General features: G+C 38.2%; 1 protein-coding gene across 1 annotated transcript in view; it reads left to right on the top strand.

Moving 5' to 3' along the window:
- The window catches only part of LOC309866087 (acylphosphatase-1), a 372,899-nt gene that overhangs the window by 283,886 nt on the left and 66,519 nt on the right, over positions 1 to 22,494 (top strand). The window lies entirely within an intron of this gene.

The following is a 22,494-nucleotide window of genomic DNA, read 5'->3' as shown; positions in this document are numbered from 1 at the left end:
CCACCGAGAGGAGAACAAAGGCGAGATAGAGCGACCCTTTGCTTAGTGACTCTCGGTTGCCATCTTCCTTCAGGTTCGGATAATGGACGTGCGAGTAGAATATTCTCATAGAACCAAGGAACCATAGAGTCTCACCGCTGAAAGGGTTGGTAGAGATCCTATCGCTCCAAAGGTTCATTTTTGAATGAAAAAAAAAAAGGGGGGGGGGGTCCATTCACAATAGCAACAATCTCAACAACAACAAAAAAGACATGAAGCAAGTAGGAATAACTCTAATAAGAAATATGTAGAATTTATATGAAGAAAACTACAGAACCATACAGAATCATATCCGAGGGGAATAAATTAGACTTGAAATAATGGAGAGGCTTACTATGATCCTGAATGAAAAGGGAAAAATTGTAGAGATGTCAGTTCTTCTCAAATTAAATGAGTAGAGTTAATTCAATTCTAACAAAAAAATCCAGTTGGGAACAAAACTGTGAAGAATAGAAACATTTTGAAGACAGAATGTAAGACTACACCAATCCCTACAGGTATATGAAAGATAACGTCTGCTAAAAGTGAAGAATGGAATTTTTTAGAATAACTCAACGCATAAAAATTCATGTTGAAAAATCTCAACTAAAAGAAAAGATAGCAAAAACCAGATTCAAAGGTTGTCCCGCGAGGGTGACCTAGAAAATAATCCAATCTGTCAACATAATACTCAACTTTGGCTTGAATGAATCACTGAAAAACAAGGCTGTTACACACTGAATTCTGGGGAGAGGGAAAAAAAAAACTACCTAACTCATACTAAGTGTGTCAGTGTGTCAATTGTGAACCACTTAAAGATTTGACCTTCCTTCCATCTTAGCAACCCAGATCTTCACCTCTCTTAAGAGGCTGATATGAGTAGAAATTGGGGCATCTAAGTATCTTTCAGAAGAGCTTTCATTCTCATAGGAATTTAGCTGAATTTCTCTTAATTTTTTGTTGACATATAACTTATATACATAAAGTTAAACATCATAAGTGTACAGGTTAGTGAATTTCACAAACCAATCACACTGTTGTAACTAGCACCCTGATCAAGAAACAGAACATTAGGGCCAGGTCAGATACCTGCCTGCCCTTGTGCCCCTTCTTTTCCCAAAAAGAGAAGAGAGAAAGAAAAGAGAAACAGAACATTGTCCAACTCATAAATCCCACTTACTTGGAATTTTAATATTTCTATCAAAGTTCTTTTGAAAAATATTAAAAATACATGTAACTTACTATAGTGAGAGCCTAAAGGAGAATATGAGATGACTGTCTCATTAGATGAAGAAAAAGTGTCTGACAAATTTCAACATCCAGTCACAATTTTTAAAAACTTTAGCAAACCAGAAATAAAAGGGAACATCTTAATCTTATAGAGTACTTGTTTTTAAAAACTACAGAAAACATCACACTGAATTGTGAAAAGTTGAAGTTTTCCCACTGGGATCAACAACAGATGTTCAGTACCATCACATCTGTTATGGATTGAATTGTGTCCCACCCCACCCCTCAAATGTTTAAGTCCTAATCCCCGGTACCTCAGAATGTGACTTTCTCTGGAAATAAGGTTGTTCAGATGTAATTAGTTAAGATAAGATCACATTGTAGTAGGGCCAATCCAATACAAGTAGTGTCCTTATAAAAAGGTGGTCATGTGAAGACACAGACACACAGAGACCATGCCCATGTGATGCTGAAAACCAAGATAAGAGTTATGCAGCTGCAAGCTAGAGTGGAACAAATGAAATTCTAATACATTGATGGTGGAAGTGTAAATTTAGGGCAACAATTCTGAAAAACTATTTGTCAGTACTTACTAAAGCAGAAAAGACCCAGAGCCTACGACCCAGGAATCCCATCACTAGGCATATAATGAAGAGAAATGCATGTATATGGTATACAGAAAGTATGTACAAGAATGTTCATAGCAGCACTATTTGTAATGGTTGAAAACTGGAAAACAACGCAAAGGTGCACCTCCACTAGAATGTATAATGAAATTGTGGTACATTTATACAAAGTACATTTATAAATGTACATTTATACATTTATACAAGAACAATGAAAATGAACAAACTATAACCACATACAACTCAGGTGAATCTCACAAACATAATGTTGAACAAAAGAAGCTAGGCAAAAAAAATAGTATGTACTATATGTTTTCACATATGTAATTCAAAAACAAACATAATTGATATGCAACATTAGAATTCAGGATAGAAGTTACCCTTGGGGTGAAGGGATAGTGATTTAAAAGGGTACATAAAAGGCAGCTGCTGGTAATGTTCTGCTTCTTGATCTGATAATTTTAAAAGTGAGATTAGTGGTTGCCTTTGGGGAGAGAGAAAGGGTAGTGGTTAGAAGGGGATACAAGTAGGGTTTCTGAAATGCTAACAATGTTCTATTTCTTGAACCAAACAGTAATTCCACAAACATTTGCTTTGTTAAAACTCACTGAACTGTATGTTTATCCTTTGCGCTTTCCACTTTGTGTGGTGTACTTCACAATTTTTTAAAAGCTAAAAAAAAGTGGGAAGGAGGAAAGTCATAGAGAAAGATGAGATTAGATGGAAGGAAGCAGAAGGTTTCTCTTTGTCTTTTTCTTTTCCACCTGGCATTGGTAGGTTCTAGCTGTCCTGTCCTCTATTCCACCCCTCAACAACCATGGTTTTTTCAGCACCTACTTGGGAGACAGCACCTATGTTTAAACAGGCCCTTCCACATTCCCCTTATTATTTCAAGATAAAGATCCAACTGGGAATGGTTTTAGATGCTATAGGAAATCCTGTCCCCTACATTCTTACTCTCAGGGAACTAACATATAGTTGGCCACTCAAAACTTCTAGCCTGCACAGTTTTCAAAAATTCACAGTCATCTTTAGGATACAGAACCCCTATCCATGACAGAAAATTCTTGAAAAGAAGATCTCAAAACATCTTAGGGACAGCGACTTCACATTATATGACCAATCCCGGGCCAAGTTTTTGGAGATGAATTATATTAATCTAGTTTGAAAAAAGTAACAACAAAAATATAAAGTGCTCCTTCAAAATGAGCTAAGGTTTGAATTAAAGCACAAATCATGCAGAAGGTTTTGTGTGGGAGACTCCAGAGGGGGTTAGCTCTTAATTGTCAGTGCTGTCAAAGTCAACTTGCATGAGTCTTCTCTGGTCTAGGTTTATAACCCAGCTGTACTTCTTTCCTGTTATGTTTCATTCTTGCTGTTGCTAGGGGGACTTGGGTGAGGGCTGGGTGAGGTGGCATTTGATTGGTTAATGGTCTGAGGTCATATTCTGATTGGCTGATGGCTTACATACCATCTTGAGGAATATAAATCTCTGTTAGCTCTTGCAGCTCATATTGCTCTAAGCAACAGGATCTAGAGGCAGATTGTCTACTATTGGACCTCTGCATCCTTAGGCAGGCAGTTAACCAGGATTTTAGATGGATAATGTCTAAACTTACGAGTAAACTGGTCACACATAACCTTGGCCATGTTAGTGCTTCTTCTCCTCCCTATTACACTCTCCTCCTCTATGGTTCTCATTTTGTCTTAAAGAAGCCTAGAGGTGTTTATATGTAATCCCAGTTAACATGTAGCAAGTCCTTCCAACCATTTCCAATGGATCACAGTTTAGAAAAGCCTGGAACTTAAAGATGGTTGTATCCATTACAGTTCTTTTGATGTTATCCATAGCAACAGCTGAAATTTTTTTTTTAATGTGTTGAAAAGATACTGTGGGAAAAACAAAATAGACAAGAAGGTCATTTAACTAGATCTAGAAGTAGTACAAAGCTGAGGCAGGAGCTATTCTATCATCAAAATTCTGAATGCTGTAAGAAACAAAGTTCAACTCTTTTTTTTCCTTTAACCTTTAGCCTCTTGGTGCCCTTGCAGATATATGGGCTGGTAAGAGAAAGGATCTAGAAGAAAGAGTCTCCACTGTTCCCCTTATCTTCTATAGCAAAAGAGCTGGATACTCTGATCTAAATCCTGCAGACAACTGTGGAAAATGCAACACTGGGGAAATTGCATACAACTGGGGAAAATGTAACGTTCAAAACCAAACCAAAACAAAAAAGTCTAGGTGCTGTTAGGAAGGAAAAGTGGATGTGGATAAGCAATAACAAACATCCACTACCCTGGGCCACTGTTGTCAGGCTAATATGCGTAAGGACAGGAGCATAAAAAGGAGTTTAGCAGTATAGATCAAATGCAAAAAGAACATCACCAGAAAGATCTTGAGAGAGAACAAACACAAGCCCTCTGAGCAAGGGTGAAATTGGGAATGACTTTAAACTGAATAACTAATGTATTAATTAAGATGCAGTCTAAGCTGCTATAACAATGAAACACTATAGTGGCTGAAACAAAAGTTCATTTTTTCACTCATTAAACAGTTCAGAGGTAATCATCCCGAAGTTATCCTCTTCAATATAAAGTTTCCATTTCTGGGTTCAAAGTGGCTACTCTGGCTCCCGCCATCAAATCTGCACCTAGCCTGCAAGCAAGTAGATGGGTTAGGGAACCACACCTTTTAAAAAGCATACCTTTTTGGCATCACAATTCTAGACTTCAAGTTCTATTATGAAGTTGTCATCATCAAGATAATATGGTTCAGGCACAAAAACAGACAAATACATCAGTGGAACAGAAGAGGGAGCCCAGAAATAGACCCTCAACTCTATGGTCAGCTAATCTTTGATGAAGCAGGAAAGAACGTCCAATGGAAAAAAGACAGCCTCTTCAGCAAATGGTGTTGGAAAAATTGGACAGCCACATGCAGAAAAATGAAACTGGACCATTTCCTTACACCACACACAAAAATAGACTCCAAATGGATGAAAGATCTCAATGTGAGAAAGGAATCCATCAAAATCCTTGAGGAGATCACAGCTGCAGCAACTTCTTCCTAGAAACATCACCAAAGGCAAAGGAAACAAGGGCAAAAATGAACTATTGGGACTTCATCAAGATCAAAAGCTTTTGCACAGCAAAGGAAACAGTCAACAAAACCAAAAGACAACTGAAAGAATGGGACAAGATATTTGCAAATGACATTATCAGATAAAGGGCTAGTATCTGAAATCTATAAAGAACTTACCAAACTCAACACCCAAAGAACAAATAATCCAATCAAGAAATGGACAGAGGGGGCGCCTGGGTGGCTCAGGTGGTTAAGCGACTGCCTTTGGCTCAGGTCATAGTCCCAGAGAGCTGGGATCGCTCCCTGCTCAGTGGGGAGCCTGCTTCTCCCTCTGCCTCTGCTGCTCTGCCTGCTTGTGTCTCTTGCTCTCTCGTCAAATAAATAAATAAAATCTTAAAAAAATTAAAAAAAAAAAAAGAAATGGACAGAGGACATGAACAGACATTTCTGCAAAGAAGACATCCAGATGGCCAACAGACATGAAAAAGTGCTCATATCACTTGGCATCAGGGAAATACAAATCAAAACCACAATGAGATATCACCTCACACCAGTCAGAATGGCTAAAATTAACAAGTCAGGAAATGACAGAGCTGGTGAGGATGCAGAGAAAGGGGAACCCTCCTACACTGTTGGTGGGAATGCAAGCTGCTGCGGCCACTCTGGAAAACAGCATGAAGGTTCCTCAAAAAGTTGAAAATAGAGCTACCCTAAGACCCAGCAATCGCACCACTGGGTATTTACCCTAAAGATACAAACGTAATGACCCGAAGGGGCACGTGCACCCAAATGTTTATAGCAGTGATGTCCACAATAGCCAAACTATGGAAAGAACCTAGATGTCCATCAACAGATGAATGGATACAGAAGATGTGGTATATATATATACAATAGAATACTATGCAGCCATCAGAAGAAATGAAATCTTGCCATTTGGGATGATGTGGATGGAACTAGAGGGTATTAAGCTGAAATAAGTCAATCAGAGAAAGACAATTATCATATGATCTCCCTGATATGAGGAAGTTGAGAGGCAAAGTGGAGGGTTTGGGGGCTAGGGAAGGAAAAAATAAAACAAGATGGGATCGGGAGGGAGACAAAGCATGAGAGACTCTTAATCTCACAAAACAAATGGAGGGTTGCCGGGGCTAGAGTGGGTAGGGAGAGAGTGGTTGGGTTATGGACACTGGGGAAGATAAGTGCAATGCTGAGTGCCGTGAAGGGTGTAAACCTGGTGATTCACAGATCCCTACCCCTGGGGCAAATAATATATTATATGTTAATTTAAACATTTTTTTAAAAGTATACCTTTTAAAGTAAGGACCCAGAAGAGATACATGTCACTTTCAGTGACATTCTATTGGCTACACCTTAGTTGGTTGGCCTTCCCCAGCCTCAGGAAGGCTTTGAAATAAAGTTTCCACCTGGGCAACACAGATAAAACTCATGAGATATATTATTAAGGGAAGACAAAAGAGTATCCAGGGACAACTGGCAGTATCTGCATTCAAGTATTGAACTTGACAATACCAAGTTCTAATGAGGCTGTGGAGCAATGGAAACTTACATATGCTGTTGATGGGAGTACAAAGGTGTACATAAAGTGTAATTTGACAATATCTATCATCACTGAAGATATACAGTGCCTTATGACACAATTTCATTTTTAAGTATATATTGGGGACTAGAGATACTTTTATACATATGTACAAGGAGGCATGTAAGACAATGCAGCCCTGTTGGTAACAGCAAAAATTGGAAACTCCAATGACCATCTAGAGGAGAATGGATAAACAAAATGTTTAATATTCACACAATGAAATATCATGCAGCAATTACGGTGAATGAATGACAGCTCCACTTATTACCATGGATGAGTCTTAGAAACATAACAACAACAAAAAGACTATATATATTAGGAATATGCCCCAAAGAACTGAAAGCAGAGACTTGATGGGATATTTGTAGACCCATGTTCATAGAAGCATTATTCACAACAGCCAAAAGGTGGAAACAACCCAAGTGTCCTTTGACAGATGAATGGAAAAACCAATGTGGTTTATGCATACGGTGGAATATTATTCAGTCTTAAAAGAAGGACATTCTGATACACAACAACATAGATGAATCTTGAACATTATGCTAAGTGAAATAAGCCAGAAAAGGACATATACTGTATGGTTCTACTTAAATAAGGTACCTAGAGTACTAAAATTCATGGAGACAAAAATAGAATCATGATTGATAGGGGGTAGGGGAAGAGAGGAGTGGGGAGTTGTTGTTTAATGGGGACAGAGTTTTAGTTTGGGATAATGAAAAAAAAAATTCTGTCGTTGGTTGGTGGTGATGATGTCACAGCAATGTGAATGCACTTCATGCCACCATAGTGTCCACTTAAAGATGGTTAAAATGGTAAATTTTGTGTTACCACATTAAGAAATACGACATATGATTTCATTTATAGGGAGCTCAAAAACATACACCTTACAAATATATAGTCAAGGTATTCAAATGATGGGTAAAACTATAGTGAAAATCAAAAGGACAAAAAATATAAAATCCAGGACCGTGTTTACCTCAGAGGTGGGGTGGAATTGAAGGCAGGGGGATGTAATCAGAGAGAATTACATAGAACGTTTCAAAGTTATGAGTACTATTCTTTTTCTTAAATTAGGATAGGGTGCAAGGGTGTCTATTTTAGTAATATTCTTTTTTTAAAAGATTTTATCTATTGGAGAGAGAGCTCACATGCACAGGAACAAGGGTGAGGGGCAGAGAGAGGGATAAGCAGAGTCCCTGCTGAACAGTGAGCCTGACCCCAGGTCTCAATCCCAAGACCCTGGGATCATGACCTAAGTTGGAGGCAGACTTAATTGACTGAGCTACCCAGGAGCCCCTAGTAATATTATTCATATCTTAAATATACTCTATATATCAAATATTTATATCATACAATGTGTCATAATTCAAAGGCATATTCAAATATGTAACATAAATGCATAAAGTATTACATTCTTTAGTGTGGGAAAATTCAAGGAGAATGGAGAAATATTACTAAAGTGGGTTGAGGGGGCGCCTGGGTGGCTTAGTCGGTTAAGTGTCTGCTTTTAGCTCAGGTCCTGATCTTGGGGTGCTGGGATCGAGTCCCACATTGAGCTCTCTGCTCAGCAGATAGTCTGCTTCTCCCTCTCCCTCCCTCTTCCTCTCAACTAAATAAAATTTTAAAAAATAATGTGGGTTTAGGAAAAATTAGAAAAAAACTGTTGACATTTGTTCTATACCCTAAACCATAGTTTCAACTTGTGTAACTCTACCTCAAACACTCGAGTATTTGAGAATGAGGTAGATGCCCATAGAACATCCATTTCCTTCCTTTTTCCTTAATAAAATTTCAGTTTTGCTCAGGTGTTCACAACTCCCCATATATATCCCATGTCACTCAGAAAAAGCTGACCATCTCTGGCTCCAAGAGTACGTCCCAATTAGTTTAAGTCGATCATGATTATATCTTCCCTCTGGCCATTTATTGGGAGATTCTGTAGTAACCTAATCAGCACGTGACATTTCTTTGGCCACCCAAAGGTTGGCATCTGCCCAAAGTTGGTACAATCATACTAAAGACAAGGATTTTTATTACATAATTGGGAAAGAAGCCCTCTTTCTTTCCAATGGATGTGAACAATGAGCTTGTTGCTCCAATTGCTGTTTACAGCTAACTTGGGGCTTTGATGACAAAGTGCAGAATTGAGGGATGTAGAGCTTCCACTGATTGTACTGTGCATAGAGCTACACTACCTTTGAAATTCCTGTTATTTAAGATTCAATTCCTTATTGTTTGCACTGAAAGCACCATAACTGAAATCTGGATATGTATTCTAAGAATACATATGGTAACAGGAATCTCAGACACAGAGCTGGGCCCATGGAAACTCAGAAATTCTACTAGGCACTATCAGAAGGGCTGCATATGTGGATCTTACAGAGATGAGAATGTGTTTCAGGATCTCAGTGGTGCTTAGGACCCAAAGTAGATGTAGCTGTTACTCCCTCAGCATTAAGAGGTTCTTGATCAATTCCTACCCCGGGATCTGACATTGTGGTACTCTGGTATTAAATGCACCACTGCTTTTATGTATGGCTTCTATTCTGTCTATGACTATTCAACTCTTCATGTCTTTGGACCTAAATTCCCCAAAGAGAGGATCTACTTCTTTAGGACAAAACTTTCTTAACAGCACACCTCATGATCTCTTGGCCAATCTGTCCATTGGATATTTGTGGGTAATTTGCACATAATTTTGACTCAATTAACAGAATCAAGTTTGTGATCATGAAGGACCAGTTTGGCAATTTGTATTGAAGGAACCTCTTAGAATTGGCCTATATGTGTGCTACTTATGCTAGGGCTTCTGTTCAGCACATAGACGGATTAATCACTGAACAACCTAGGCTCAAAATTTTTTCATCATGTCAATCTCAAAACCTTTATCCACCATTGGTACCTGTACAGCAACATACATCAGTCCTTATCTTTGCTGGAACCTCTGATACTTTAATTACATATCTCAATCTTTTAAAAAAAGATTTTATTTATTTATTTGACAGAGATCACAAGTAGGCAGAGAGGCAGGCAGAAAGAGCAGAGGAAGCAGGCTCCCTAGTGAGCAGAGAGCCTGATGCCAGGCTCGATCCCAGGACCCTGAGATCACGAATTGAGCTGAAGGTAGAGGCCCAACCCACTGAGCCACCCACGTACCCCCAACCTCTGATACTTTAATTACATATCTCAATCTTTTTTAAAAAATATTTTATTTATTTGTTTATTTGACAGACAGAGATCACAAGTAGGCAGACAGGCAGGCAAAGAGAGAGAGAGGGGGAAGCTGAGCAGAGAGCCCGACGTGGGGCTCGATCCCAGGACCCTGGGATCATGACCTGAGCCAAAGGCAGAGGCTTTAACTCACTGAGCCACCCAGGTGCCCCACATATCTCAATCTTATATTTCTATAGCCCTCTCAATCCCCAAATTTTTATACACGTTAGTCAACCTTCTTGAGGCCCAGCCCCTTGACTGATTCTTATCCCCCCAGTTCACTGCTCTTCTCAATGGTTTTACTTATTTTCCTATCAGTTCTTGAATCTATGTTATGTCAATTCAACCTCTTTTGCATGCATCCTCAACTCTGTCCTACTGTGGTACTTGGCCTATAAATTTCCCATAGAGCTTACTGAACTTTCTTTTACTGAGTGGTTACGGAGAAATCACACAGCATGCCATTAGTACTACTACTAATTCAGGTTCTGCAGTCCTGGGTTCAGGTTCTGGGTTCTCATCATTACTTTGCCATCGTTTTATGTCATCGACCTCTCCCACTCAATACAGTAGCTATCTCAATCCTTCACCACAACCTCAAGCCTTGTCCCTCAATAAATGGCCTCACTTTCGACTTTACAGGGACTAATAGGCACAAACTCCTTCAACTTCTGCTCTCTCTCCTACATACTAGTCTTTACTGGCGGCCGCCCCAGCCTCCTATCCTCCAGTTTTGAGTGGCTCTTCTCCTGTCCCAAGTTAATGCTGGTCTTCATGTTCTAGATTCCATCCCTTGACACTACCCTCAGTTATATTTTCACTCTACCGTGTGTTTCACTTACATTATTTTTTCAAGACTTTCTATTTTTTAAAATGCCAAACCTAGAGAAAAGTTGTAAAAATAGTAAATAAACAACCCTCTACCCCTCATTTAGGCACACCATTTGTTAGCATTTTCTCACATTCTCGTTCTTCCTTGTCCTTTGTCTCTCAACTATTTATGTATGTATGTATCTATCCCTCTTTCTTTCTATCTATCCCTCTTTCCCCAAACCATCAGTTACTTGAAGACACTGTAACCCTTCATACATAAACATTCAGCATGTATTTCCTAAAACAAGGGTATTCTTTTTTTTTTTTTAAGATTTTATTTAACAGACAGAGATCACAAGTAGGCAGAGAGGCAGGCAGAGAGAGAGGAGGAAGCAGGCTCCCCGCTGAGCAGAGAGCCCGATGCGGGGTTCAATCCCAGGACCCTGTGACCTTGACCTGAGCCGAAGGCAGAGGCTTAACCCACTGAACCACCCAGGCACCCCAAATAAGGGTATTCTTATATGTAATTACAATATAATGTTCATGCTAAGGATATTTAACATAAATACAATTATGCTATCTAGCAATCAGTCCATATTTAAATTTCCCTAAGCATCCCAATATCCTTTATGACTTCTTGGTTTTTTGTTTGCTTTTGTTTAAAGATTTTATTTATTTGAGAGAATGTGGGGGAGCAAGTTGGGGGGAGGAACAGAGGGAGAAGAAGCAGCAGACTCACTGCTGAGCACAGAGCCTGAGGCAGGTTTTGATCCCATGACCCTGAGATCATGACCTGAGCAAAAATCAAGAATTGGACACTCAACCGACTGAGCCACCCAGGCACCCCTGTTTTGTTTTGTTACAGGGCTTGAACTCATGAGCCTGAGATCAAGATTTGAGCTGAAATCAAGAGTCAGATGCTTAAATGACTGAGCCACCCAGCTGTCCCTTTCTTGTTGTTCCTCCTCCTCCTCCTCCTCCTCCTCTTCTTCTTCTTCTTCTTCTTCTTCTTTTCTTCTTCTTCTTCTTCTTTCTTCTTCTACTTCTTCTTCTTCTTCTTCAAATTCAGAGTCTTGTCTGAAGGATAACAAAGGATAACGCTTTGCATTTAGTTGTCATGCCTTGTTAGTGTCCTTCAGTTCGCCAGCCTTTTTTTTTTCCCCCCTCCTCTGTCTCATGCTATTGACATTTTTAAAAATCCAAGCCAATTCAGGTCGTGATCTCAGATCATGATCTCAGGGATCAAGCCCTGCACTGAGCTCTGCACTCAACGGGAAGTCCACTTCAGGATTCTCTTTCTCTCTCTAAAATAAATAAATGAATCTTAAAAAATAAAAAGAATCTAAGACAATTTTTGCAGACTGTCCCTCAATTTGGGGTTTGATAGTTTCTTCATAATATGATTCAGGTGAAAAAAATCTTAATTTGGGGGACAAAAATATTACATGGGTACTGTATTCTTCTATATATCACATACATTATGCCAGTTAAAACCCTTAATAGAAATATCCAGCTTGATCATTTGGTATAGGCAGTGACTGCCAAATTTCTCTATTGCAAAGGTGAATATAACTAATCTGTGTGGTGATACTTTCAGGTTCTGGAACTATCTTGTTCCCCACAGTCTTCCACCCATTGGTGGAAGCATCCACTGATGATTCCTGCCTGAAACAGTATTACAATGGTGATTATAAAACAATGATTTTATATTCCAATCATTCCTTCTACACTTAATAGTTGTCATATTCCTATATATGAAAGCTCTCCTATCCCATTTTATTTGCTTATTCTTAGTATCTTATGGACTCATGGATTCTTTATTTAAAATCAGTATTGGGGGGAGGGGTATTCATCCTTTCTGATGGAAGCATAATATTCCATAGTGTATGCCTTTGGCTCAGGTCGTGATCCCAGGGTTCTGGGGTTGAGCCCCACATCAGGCTCTCTGCTTAGTGGGGAGCCTGCTTCCCACACCCCCCCCCCCCGCCACCTACCTCTCTGTCTGCTTGTGATCTCTTGTCTGTCAAATAAATAAATAAGTAAAATCTTTTAAAAAATCAGTATGGGGACACCTGAGTGGCTCAGCTCATTAATTATCTGCCTTTGGCTCAGGTCATGATTCCGGGGTCCTGGGATTGAGTCCCACATTGGGCTTTCTGCTCAGCGGGGACCCTGCTTCTCCCTCTGCCTGCCACTCCCCCTGCTTGTGCTCTCATTCTCTCTCTTTCTGACAAATAAATAAATAAAATCTTTAAAAATAAATAGAAAATAAAAATCAGTAATGTATCAACATGTCATAGACCTTAAATTTACACATTGTATGTCAAATATAGTTTAAAAATCAATGTGATAATCCATTCCTGTCATTATTAATTTTGATGATTAAACGGTCTCAAATTTGGCCAGAAGGAGCCTTTCCAAGCTGGCTCATATTTCTTTTCACAAGTCCCCATCCGTTTTTGAGCACTTCTTTGCATTTCTCTATAATTAAAAAAATGTCCTTTTATGGAGAAAGACCAACACACTGACATCTGAGGCTCCTGAACTTCGCTCTTCCTTTGGACTCATGGAATGTACATACAAATTGGCCTCCAAGAGAAATTCAGAAACTGGCTGAGAGACTAGCATACATCAGGCAAATGAGAAATACTCACCCCAAAAAAGGTAGGAAGGACTAAGCCATGCTGTCATCGCGAAGCTCATTCTCAGCATAGCACCAAATACTTGGGAGGGAGCCCCCAACTCCCAGCTTCTTCCTGAGGACTGAAGGGTTTGCACTACGCATCTAGTGCCCCAACTTTTAAGGGCTCCCACACCAGGGATGGGTCCCCAAAACACTGAGATCTGAAACCCAACAGGGCTTAAGTCCACAGGCCTATCACAAACAAAGCAGCAGTTCTTAAAGAGAATGGGACTTCCTTTGATAGTTAAACTTTCATTTCTCACTGTGTATTTCTTTGATCTTATATCTATTTAATTGTATTAAAAACCACATCACATTAAATTTACCATCTTTTATCATTTTTAGGTGTACATCTCGTGTTAAGTATATTTACATTGTTGTGCAATAGATCTCTAACTTTTTCATTTTGCAGGACAAACTCTATCCCCTAAACACTAATGTCCCCTACCCACCTCTCTTCTGCACTTGGCAACCATGTTTCTATTCTCTGTCTTGATTTTAGCTTAATTTAGACACTTCATGAGTGGAATTGTATAGTATTTGTCCTTTTGTGACTGGCTTTTTTGCTTAGAATAATGTTTGATATTTATCCATGTTGCAGAATATAACAGGATTTCCACGGCGCCTGGGTGGCTCAATGGTTAAGCCTCTGCCTTCGGCTCAGGTCATGATCTCAGGGTTCTGAGATCAAGCCCCGCATCAGGCTCTCTGCTCAGAAGGGAGCCTGCTCCCCACTCTCTCTCTCTGCCTACTTGTGATCTCTCTCTCTGTCAAATAAATTAATTAAATTAAATAAAAAAGACAGTGCTTAAAAAAAAAGGAATGTAACAGGATTTCCTTCTTTTTAAAATCTGTGTAATAGTCCATTGTGTGTATATAACACATTTTCTTACTTTTTAAAAATTTTTAAAATTTTTCATTTTTTATAAACATACATTTTTATCCTCAGGGGTACAGGTCTGTGAATCACCAGGTTTACACACTTCACAGTACTCACCATAGCACATACCCTCCCCAATGTCCATAACCCCACCCCCCTTCTCCCGACCCCCACCTCTCCCCAGCAACCTCAGTTTGTTTTGTGAGATTAAGAGTCACTTATGGTTTGTCTTATACCACATTTTCTTTATCCATTCATCCATCAGTGGATATCTGGGTTGCTTCCACCTCTCGCTTATTGTGAATAATGCTGTAATGGACATGGGTGTGCAAGTATCTCTTTGAGATCTTGCTTTGAATTCTATTGGATATATACACAGACGTGGGAGTGCCAGATCACATGACAATTCTATTTTTCAATTTTTTGAGTAACCACTATACTGTTTTCCATAGAGGCTATCCCATTTTACATTCCCACCAATAGGGACAGTGTTCCATTTAATTGGATACCAATTGCATCCTTGCCAGCACTTATTTTCTGTTCTTTTGATAGTAGCCATCCTCATGGATGTGAGGTGGTAGCTCACCGCGGTTTTAATTTGCATCTCGCTTATCATTAGTGATGTTGACCATCTTTTCTCTTGCTTGTTCGTTCTTCAGATAATAGTCTATTCAGATCTTTTTGCTCATTTTTAAAATAGGTTATTTGGTTTTTTGTTGTTGAGTTGTACAACTTCCTTGCAATTCCAGATTTTAATCCCTTGTCAGATGTATGATTTCTAAATATTTTCTCCCATTCCAAGGTTTGCCTGTTTACTCTGTTGATCGTTTCCTTTGAAAGAAGGAATTGTTTAAATTTGATGTGGTTCCATTTGTCTCTTTTGGGTTTTGTTGCCTGCACTTTTGATGTCATATCCAAGAAATCATTGCTGAATCCAATGTCCTCAACTCCCCCCCCCCATGTTCTTTTAGTTTTAGCTCTTATATTTCGGTCTTTGATCCACTTTGAGTTAATTTTTAAAAATTAATTATTTTATGATGTAGTAGTCATTTTTCCTTCTTTTGCATGTGGATATCCACTTTTTCCCAGTACCATCGGTTGAAGAGACTTTCCTTTCCCAATTGTGTAGTCTTAGCACCCTTGTCACAAATCATTTGGCATTATATACCAAGTGTTTATTTTGGGGCCTTTTATTGTGTTCCATTGGCCTATATCTCTGTTTTTATGTCAGTAGGACACTGTCCTGATTGAGATTTGGTTATAGTTTGTTTTGAAACCAGGAATTGTGAGGTCTCCAACTTTGTTCCTCTCTCTCTCTCTTTTTTTGTATGTTCTTCTTTTTCAAGATTGTTTTGGCTATTTGCGATCCCTTGGAATTCTATATGAGTTTTAGCATTTTTTCCTTATTTCTGCAAACAAATGTCATTGGGATTTTGATAAAAATTGCACTGAATCTGTAGATCACTTTGGGTAATATGAATGTTTTCATTATACTGATTCTTCCAATCCAAGAACACAGGATGTCTTTTCATTTCTTTGTATCTTTTCTGATTCTTTTAGTAACATTTTGTAATTTCAGTGTACAAATCTTTCCCCTCCTTAGTTACATTTATTCCTAAATATTTTATTCTTTTTGATGCTATAGTATATTGGATTTTCTTAATTTTTTAAATTGATCATTGTTAGTATACTGAGGTGCACCTAATTTTTCCATGTTGATTTTGTGTCCTCAAACTTTGCTGAAAGCATTTTAGTTCTAACAGTTTTAAAGGGGGTTTCTTTGGTACACCTGAAACTAGTATTACACTGCATGTTAGCCAGAATGAAAATAAAAACTTATAAAAAATGGTTTCTTGGGGCACCTGGGTGGCTCAGTGGGTTAAGCCTCTGCCTTCACCTCAGGTCATGGTCTGAGGGTCCTGGGTTCGAGCCCTGCATCAGGCTCTCTGCTCAGCAGGCAGCCTGCTTCCCTCTCTCTCTCTGCCTGCCTCTGCCTACTTGTGATCTCTCTCCCTCTGTCAAATAAATAAATAAATAAATCTTTTTTAAAAAAAATGGTTTCTTTAGGATTTTCTACATATAAGATCACATCATCTGTGAAGAGAGAGAACTTTACTTCATTTCCTATTTGGATGCCTTTTATTTTTCTCATCTAATTTTCTGACCCAGACTTTTTAACATGTGCTTTATTAGTTGATACAGGCTAAGTTATGCTACAGTAATAAAAACAAGCAAAAAGCCAACCCAAATCTCATAGCTTAAAATAACAAATGCTTATTTATCATTCATTCTACTATTCCCATCATTAGGCTGGGACCAGGCAAAGCAAGTTTCCACCTTCGTTTTTATGACTGTCAGGAAAAAAAAACAAAGGGGCCAAAGCTAATCATACAACTTTGAAAGCGTCCACCTAGGAATGAGTATGTCATCTTCACTCGCGCTGCCACATCTAACTTCAAAGGTGGTGGGGAAGAGGAGTCCTATCCTGGGTCCCTAAAACAGAGTTGGAAATGTTTGCTGAACAGCACAAACCAATGCTACACTCCACCCTTTAAGTTATCAAATGTTGAGCTCGCTTCCTTACTTTCCTTACCAGAGGCCAACCCTCTCCCCCGACAGAGACATCCTCAAAATCTTGTCCAGTCATGACATCATGCTCAAAGTCCAAGATATCCAGGTAAAGCACATGTATATGTAGTAGACCATTATGTACTCTATGTAGTAATATCATTATCAGCAGGTGTAGCTTTTTTTGATCTAAAGATCAATGCACCAAGAGGGCAAATTATCTGCCCTCATATACCAAACACACAATTGTTGGAACAGGAACAGGACAATTGCCATGAACACTCTCATTCAGAAAAAGAAAGAAAAAAAGAGCACATAGAAATACTGGTTTCTAGCAATTCTGTCTACAAGATAAGCCACGCAAGGTCATCTCAGTTTCGGGACAAGGAATTCATAAAAAAAGCTAAAAATAAAAAGATTACCAAAGGAATATAAGACAAATGCACTACAAAAAAAGAAAGAGAAAGCAGAGATTCTATTCTCAGTATCAGAAAAAATAGAATTCAGGCCCAAATGCATTAAATGAGACATAATGGATACATTATAATGCTAAAGGTTACAATCCACAAGAAATATATCAGCTATGAGAACCTATGCACAAAACAACATAGTAGCAAATTTCATCAAGAGTGGAAACTTTAAAAAGTACAAGGAGAAATAAACAAAACATACCAATATTAGGAAACTCTAATACATTCCTCTCAGCTTGAGACAGATAAAAGAGTCAAAATAAGAAGACAGAAGATCTAAACATCAAGTAGATCTTATGGATAAATAGCAAAACTTTTACCCTGATAATATCCTGATAATGGAGACTATACCTCCTTTCCAAGTGTACATGGAATGTTCATGAAATTGACATTATGCCACTAAAAAACCCTCTACATTTTCCATATTGCATATTCAAGCAGAGTATTTTTTGCATGTCTTTTTCCATCTTTTAATTTACTTAATTATAATCTATGCACAGCAAAACACACTCATTTTGTGTACATGTCAATGTATTTTGACAAATCAATATATCCAAGTAACCATCACAACAAGAGAAATATAGAACACTTCCATAGGGGTGCCTGGGTGGCATCTGCCTTTGGCTCAGGTCATGATCCCAGGGATCAAGCCCCGCATCAGGCTCCCTGCTTGGTGGGAAGCCTCCTTCTCCCTCTCCCACTCCCCCTGCCTTGTTCCCTCTCTCACTGTGTCTATGTCAAATAAATAAACAAAATTCTTTAAAGAAAAGGAGAGAGAACACTTCCATAACCCCCCAAATTCCTTTGTATCTGTATACAGCCAACCTGCCATCCCCACCTCAGGCAATTAATGATTTACCATCACTACAGATTAGTCTTTTCTAGAATCTCATATAAATGGAATCATATATTCTTTTGTGTCTGGCCTCTTTTGCTCAACTTAATTATTTTAACATTCGCCTATGTTGCTGTATCAGCTCATTCCTTTTATGGCTAAATAGTACTCCTCTCTGTGAATGCACCACAGTTTCTCCATCTACATCACAGATACTTGGGTTGCTTCCAGTTTTTATCTTTATGAATAAAGATAACATAAACACTGGTGTACAAGTCTTTGTGTGAATATTGTTTTCATTTGGTTAGATTTCCGAGGAAGTAGAATTACTAGGTTGTGCAGTTAAGTGTAATTTCCTATCATTTCCAACTGTTCTGTGTCATTCTGTTTTAGGCATGTTTTATAATATCACACAGCCGTAAGATTTAAAAAATTTCCAACCTGTGCGGCTGTATTTTTTTTTTTTTAGGGTTTCATTTTATTTTTTTTTTTTAGGGTTTTATTTATTTGAAAGAGGGAGAGAGAGAAAGAGAGGGGGAAAAAAAGAGAACACACAAGCAGGGGGAGGGGCAGAGGCAGAGGGAGAAGCCGACTCTCTCCACTTCACATCCCATCGGATGTGGGATTCGATCCCAGAACTCTGGGATCATGACCTGAGCCAAAGGCAGATGCTTAACCGACTAAACCACCCAGTCACCCTGTGCACTTGTCCTTAAGTAAGAAAACTTATATAGTCACATTCATCATAACTACTGTGCATTTGAAACTTTCTCTACCACCTTACTTTATGTTTTCTATTTACCATTATTTCTTCTTCCCTCCCCTCTTCTGTATTTTTTTCTTCTTCCTTTTTTCGATTTACAGATAGCAAAATATGCAAATCTCCAGTGATGCAGTTCATTGGGTTTTGACAAAATCTGTTTTTTTTTTTTTTTTTAATGATTGAGTTCCCTTTTCCATTTTTCCTCTGTTGGTTGAGGGGACATATATCCTACATTAGTTAAGGTTAAGTTTGACAATGCAATCAAAGTAAAATCTAGGTTGGTTTTTCCAATGTATTGGCAGACATGATCAAAGCTTACATTAGCTAACAGATCTCCAGTAAAAGCGCTGGTTAAGACTATTTGGCTTGAGTTTGATCTCCCAGGTTTGAAGTAATCGCAGTGGCAAAGGATATAAGAATATTCTGACTTGGGGCACCAAGTGGGCTAAAGCCTCTGCCTTCGGCGCGGGTCATGATCCTAGAGTCCTGGGATCGGGCCCTGCAGGGAGCCTGCTTCCTCCTTTCTCTCTCTCTGCCTACTTGTGATCTCCGTCTGTCAAATAAATAAATAAAATCTTTTAAAAAACCCAAAACCTAAAAAAAAAAAAAAAAAATTCTGACTGGTCTAACCAGGAAGATGAAACATCCATAATACGTGCTGGGGTAGCAGTGAGCCACAATCCAATCCTATAACAATGGATTTCTCTAAGAGTAATACTGTTAGCAGAGAAGGGAGACTAGGAAAAGAATTATTTTCAGAACTTTTTCTATCCATGTATGTATATTACCATATTAACAGTTACATAATTTTGTGGTTTAAAAAAAATTGAAACAGGTATCACACCACACCTAATTGTTCTATGAGTTGCTTCTTTTTCTTAACATTAGGTCAAGTAAGCAATGTAGCTCTTATTAATTGTGATAAAATACACATAAAATTTACCATTTTAGCCATTTTTAAGTGTATATAGTTCAATATAGTTAAGTACATTTACAATGTTGTACAACCAGTCTCCACAATTCTTTTTGTCTTGGAAAACTGAAGCTCCATCCCCATTAAAATCCCCACTTCCCACTCCCTCCAGCTCTGGGACCCACCTTTCTACCTTGTCTCTATGAATTCAGTTACCCTAGGTACTTCATGTAAGTGGAATCAGTATTTATCTTTTTTTTTAAAGATTTTATTTATTTATGCTCTTTTATTATCTTTTATTTATTTATGCTTTATTTATGCTCTGCTCCCTGCTGAGCAGAGAGCTTGATGTGGGGCTCGATCCTAGGACACCGGGATCACGACTTGAACCGAAGGCAGAGAGGTTTAACCCACTGAGCCACCCAGGCACCCCTATTGTTTGATGACTTTTTTCACTTAGCATAACGTCCTCAAGAGTCATCCATGTTGGAGGATGTGTCAGAATTTTCTTCCTTCTTAAGGTTGCATAATATTCCATTGTACATATATACCACATTTTGGCTATTTATCTGTTAATGGACGTTATTCATTCCTCTGTAAATGGACACTTGGATTGCTCTTCCACCTCTTGGCTATTGTTAGAAGTGCTGCTGTGAACACAGATGCGCAAATATCTCTTTAAAATTCCGAGTTGATTCTTTTGTACATACTCAGGAGTGGAACTGCCGGATCATATGGTAATTCTATTTTTAATTCTTCCAGGAACCGCCATATTGTTTCCTCCAGTGACTGTACCATTTCATATTTCCTACAGTGTACAAAAGTTTCAATTTCTCCTCATCCATGTATATATACTCATTATTTATTTATTCTAAATAGTAGCCATCTGAATAGGTATGCAGTGATACCTCACTGTGATTCTGATTTGCACTTCCTTCCCTAATGATTAGGGCTGTTAAGCATCTTTTATGTGCTTACTGGCCATCTGTATATTTTGTTCGGAGAACCGTCTATTCAAGTCTTTTGCCCATTTTTAAATCTACTTCATTCTTTTCAAATGCTCATGACATTTCACAGTGTAGCTGACCCTTGAACAAAATTGGTTTGAACTGCATGGGTCCACTTATACGTGGATTTTTTTTTTTAAAGATTTTATTTATTTATTTGACAGAGATCACAAGTAGGCAAAGAGGCAGGCAGAGGGACAGAGAGGAGGAAGCAGGCTCCCTGCAGAGCAGAGAGCCCGATGTGGGGCTCGATCCCAGGACCCTGGAATCATGACCTGAGCCGAAGGCAGAGGCTTTAACCCACTGAGCCACCTAGGTGCCCCTATACGTGGATTTTTTAAGAATACAGTATTAGAAACATATTTGCTCTTCCTTATGATTTTCTTAACCTTTTCTTTTCTCTCACTTTTGTCATTGTAAGAATACAGTGTATAATACATATAACATGCAAAATATGCAATAACTGTTAATGCTACCACTAAGGCTTCCAGTCATGAGTAGGCTATCAGTAGTTAAATTTTGGGGGAGTCAAAAGTTATACTCGGATTTTCAACTGTATGGGGACTCAGCCCCCCAACCCTTGCTTTGTTCAAGGGTTAACTGTAGAGATGTAACATAGTTAAGATTCTTTTGATGGAACTTTACATTCTTCTCAGTTTTTCTCTATTATAAACAGTGGTGCGGTAAGATGCTTCTAGATGCTTCTTTGTATCCACGTGTGAATGTTTCTTTATAATATGCATTTATATTGCATTTATGCACTTATTATCTTATACTTATACTACATAAATATACTTATACTATAAAATGCATTTATATTGCATTTATGCACTTATTATCACATTAATCATGTATATTAAAGAAAACCACCTGTATACCTATAAGTGACCCCAAAATATAACTGGGTTCCTTGGATATCTGTAATTTTTATTTTAAGGGTTCCTGCTACCTAAAACAGTTATATCCATCTGTACTCTTCTCACCACTGTGTGACTACTCATTTCTTCACAACCTTGTTAAATATATTGGAAGATCTTTTGGTCAGCCACTTGTCTTAATTTGGGAGGGCTGCCTTCCACAGAAATATATAGTTTTAACATAGTCACACCTACTAATCTTTTTTTTTTTTTTATGGCTTTTAAATTCTCCATCTTACTTGAGAATTCTATACAAAGATTATAGGCATTTTTTGTGCTTTTCCTAAGACTTCCATAGCTTAAAAAAAAAAGTTTAGACCTTTGACCCACTTGAAATGTATTCTCATGAAGGATATAAAGTAGGAATACAAAAACTTTTCTCAAATGGATAGCCCACTAGCCATTATGATACTATAATAATCACCGACATTTACTGAGCAATACTTAAATTGTCATGTACTATTTGATTTCATTCCATCTTATCAGACTTATTTTGAGGATTAGACAACACATTTTATTTTATTTTTTCTTAGACAACACATTTTAAAGAGGTAGCAAGGAAGGCACCAAATGGTTATACTGTGCCCAATTCATACAGATAGTAAGTGGTGGAATCAGAAGTCTAACCCCACTAAGAATTACTCCACACTATTTGGCATTTCAATAAAATGTCCTTGTTCCAGATTTGAAATACCACCTTGATAATATACCAACTTGTCATAAATATATCAGTTTATGGACTTTCAATTCTACTTCAATGTTTTATTTCTCTATTCTTACACTACCTTGTGACCATTTAAAATATCTAATCTGATCTTATTATTCACCTTACTTAAAATTTTAATAAGTTCCTGTTGACTTCACAATCAAGTCCAA

The sequence above is a fragment of the Mustela nivalis genome, assembly GCF_964662115.1.
Source record: "Mustela nivalis genome assembly, chromosome: 6".
NCBI classification, from domain to species: Eukaryota; Metazoa; Chordata; class Mammalia; order Carnivora; family Mustelidae; genus Mustela; species Mustela nivalis.
Note: the sequence above shows the minus strand (reverse complement) of the source record. Positions and strands in the feature narration are given on the sequence as shown.